The 3,890-nt window shown below is 43.7% G+C and overlaps 1 pseudogene; it reads right to left on the minus strand.

Moving 5' to 3' along the window:
- Positions 1-976: 976 nt before the first annotated feature.
- On the minus strand, positions 977-2,807 carry LOC104428863 (annotated as a pseudogene).
- Between the last annotated feature and the right edge of the window lie 1,083 nt (positions 2,808-3,890).

Consider the following 3,890-nt stretch of genomic DNA (forward strand, 5'->3'; position numbering starts at 1 on the left):
TTTATTCTCTATATAGTAATGGAGAGAAGGATTTTGCTAGCATAATAATCTTTGAGCTACTGTGAAAATAACAGTTTGTTACGAATCACAAATTCTTAAATAAATGAACCCCACAACAATTTATAATTATTTGTTATTTGATTTTTTTATAATTTAAAATAGATTACTATTCTAATAGTAGATTATAGACGGGCCAATTCCATAAAAAATTACGAATTTTAGGTGTTGTCCTAAATTTGGCCCGAACTTTATTTTGTCTAAAAAAAAAAGCACCAACTTTCACTCGTGTCCCAAATCTAGCCCTCCGTTAACTCTCATTCCACAGACATCCGACGTGGCATTTCCACTCGAAGTCTATTTGAAGATGAATGAAATAAGTCTATTACAAATAGGCTTTACATCTCTTTTTAACTACAAGATGCACACGCTTTTAATATCTTGCTTTAAGGCAATGTAATCTTTTGCTTCCAACCCAACTTCTGACATTGAAAACAACTTGCCAATTGTTAATTGATCTAATGGCCCTAGCTATGTGCCTCGTCCCTTGAACCGAAGCTGCTGAATTATTTTTCCCATAAGAATCATCTGTAAAGTTCACCTCATTGGAGGGCAGACTTAAATTTAACAATTAACAATTGGCAAGCTGTTTTCGTTCTTTTGGGTCTCATTCTTAAATTTAATGCCATGTCGGATGACTGTGAAATGAGGGTGAACGGAGGGCCAGATTTGGGACACGAGTGAAAGTTTGTGCTTTTTTTTTAGACAAAATAAAGTTCGGGCTAGATTTGGGATAACACCTAAAGTTCATGCTTTTTTAGACAAAATAAAGTCCGGGCCGGATTTGGAAAAATACCTAAAGTTCGTTTTTTATGGAATTGGCCCGATTATAGACTGTCACGCAATCATTTCTCTAAAAAAAAATTACTGTCATGCATGAATCACAAGAAACACTTCGATTTGGTCAATGGACACCTTTCTATTTCACTTCTTTAGCACATCTTCTCCCTCCATTTTCTTGGTCTCCTTCGCTCAATTTCTGTTGCCCTTCTTTCTCAACCATTGCTGGAGCTGCAGTTGCTTTTGCTGCTGCTGCTTCTTGTTTTTCTTCTGATTTCTTCCTGGTGTCCTCTTTCGCCTTCTCCAGCGCTTCGATCAACCCCTCCAAGCAAGCCTCCTCATTCTCATCATCCGACTTGGGCATCAAGTTCTCCGCCATATCCGCTGGAGTCATCTTCGTCTCCTCCAGCAACTGCCTTACCATCGCGAACTGCAGGTGCAACTCGACCCCCAAGTAATTCCTTGCGAGCACCTTGAACCACTTGAAGCAGCAGTACGACATCTCGATGTGCTTGTCCATTCTCCCTCTCCTGATTAGGGCTAGGTCGAGCTTCTCCACAAAGTTCATTGCAAACACGATGATCCTATCGTCCCCGCATGCCGATTACAGCCCATCGATGAAGTTCACGGGCCCTGAGAGCGTGACCTTTCTGTCCTTGCTCCCCTACCTATCGCCATTTTCTTGACAAGATCCGCTATCTCTTCATCATCGTCTTTCTCTTGCTTCTTCATCTTCATCTGGCCAATCAGGTCGAGGGAACAGTCAATGTCCTCGATCACTGTGATTGACTTCGCAGAACTCTCGATCAGCAGCTTCCTCAGCTCTGTGTTGTCCTTGACCGTCATCAGCTCAAGGTCATACACGTCGTAGTTGAGGAAGTTGGCCATCGCAGCAATCATCGGGGACTTGCCGGTCCCTGACAGGCCGTAGAGAAGGTAGCCACGCTTCCACGCCTTGCCAATCCACTCATAGTACTCCTTCCTCGCTTGAACTTGAGAAGGTCGTTCATGATCTCCCTCTTCTTGCTCGGCTCCATCGCCAGGGTGTCAAAGGTCGAGGGGTGCTTGAACGTCACGTGGCTCCACTTGGTCGCCTTGTAGTAGTGCCAGTTCAAGCTCAGGTTGTTGGTGAAGAGCTTCCGCTCCCGGTTATTGGCCGCCACCGCCTTTCCCTTCGCCAGGACGTGCTTTACGTAAGACCCTGTGATCAAGTCCCGGTTGCTCCGGTGGTAGGTCAGACTATTAAACCTGGTGGCAAAAGCAATGACCATTGGTTTTGCTTGTTAGATCAGAGACAGGTCGAGTGTAGGCAAGACTTTCATCATTAGGAAAAAGAAACTCGTTTCACTTTATGTACGAAGTAAACGGATTTTCAAATCTTTGATAAAATGAAACCATGTTGACGGACATATATACCCAGAAAGAGACGTGATCCCGACTTTAAATTGCGGAAATTAACATGTTAACCATAAATCCCGAAACCAAGCCTAGCGAGACAGGTGTTTATAAATTGGTATTTCCAACCTACACATTTTTTCAATGCACCTGCTTTCCTAAGATGAATTGTACAAGGAAAACGGGGAGCTCTGGGAGACGATCGGGCCTGACGGCCGCCGGAGCTTGACCCCTTCATATTCGTCGACGACCTCCTCGTTCTCGTCCATGCTGAGGACCAGCGATTTGCTGTCCTTGACAGAATCGGCCTTGAGCCGCTTGGCCCTGGCGGTGGAGTTCACATTCAGGTAGTTCTGGATCGCAGCGTAGACCTCACACCGCTCAAGCTGCTCGTCGGCAAACTCAGGGAACTTGATGTGGATGTACGGGTAGACGTAGCCCACGGCCTTGTGAGCATAGGCCTCGACATGCCTGCGGAGCTGGGGAGGGAAGTATTGCTTGAACATGGCCCACGCGAACATCAACCCGGCCATGGCCGAGTCAAGGTTGCTCCACATTTCTAATACTGTCGCCATGGTTTCACCACTTTTGTTTGTTTTTCTGTGGGCTGAAGAGGGAGAGGAAATTCCAAAGTCCAGCTTTGTTGATTTTCCTTCGATGTTACGTGGAGGGCACGTGTTTATATGGAGAGTGATCTGAAGCTACTTGCTCATGCATGTGAAACTCCCCACCATTTCCTCGTCAAGTCAAGTTTGTCCGGCAGCAACTTTGACGGAGCCCGTGGTCGCCTTTTGTCTTCTCTCGCGTTTCACATTTAAGAACAAAAGATTCCGAGGGCCACATTCGTTTTTTGTTTGTGTGTTGCCAACCACTCTGGGGGTCCAGGCTGTTGAAGTGTCTCATTCCCCAAGACCAAAGTCACATCTCTTAAAACCGTCGAACAGATGGATCGGATTTTGAGTCAGGTTGTGTTAAAGAATGGTTTGATAATCCATTTCCATACAATACAAATTTAGTAACTCATAACCCACCCGACCTGACTCATATTATTAAAACACTTCCATATTTAACATAATCTAAGAAAATTTATACCGAAATTAATTGAGCCTGTCATCACCTTTTGTCTTCTCTCGCATTTCCAAACGAAAGATTTTGAGGACCACATTCATTTTTTGTTTGTGTGTTGCCAACCACTCTGGGGGACCAAGTGTTTCATTCCCCAAGATTGAAGTCATGCCTCTTAGACCTGTCAAATAGGTGGATCAGATTAAATTTGGGTCGAGTTGGGTCGAGAATGATCCGATCCAAATAAACGTATTTAACCCATTTCCACAATGCAAATCTAAGTAACTCATACCCCACCCTAGCCGACTCATATTATTAAAATACTTCCGTTTTTAACATAATCTATGAAAACTTATATCCACACTGAGGGGAGAGTGTGGAGCGAGCAAGTGTGAGATGGAGTGAGGGCAGAAAAAAATGAAGAGAGAGTCATAGAAGTGTATTGAGTCTAATTAAGACGTAAACCTATTTATGACTCATATAGTGTCCATATTATGTTTAAACACATTTATGACCATTTAATTAATATAACTAACCCATTTAACCCTCATATGGATTAAGAGATGACGGGTCTACATTATCCATATATATAA

The sequence above is a fragment of the Eucalyptus grandis genome, chromosome 10, assembly GCF_016545825.1.
Source record: "Eucalyptus grandis isolate ANBG69807.140 chromosome 10, ASM1654582v1, whole genome shotgun sequence".
NCBI lineage: Eukaryota > Viridiplantae > Streptophyta > Magnoliopsida > Myrtales > Myrtaceae > Eucalyptus > Eucalyptus grandis.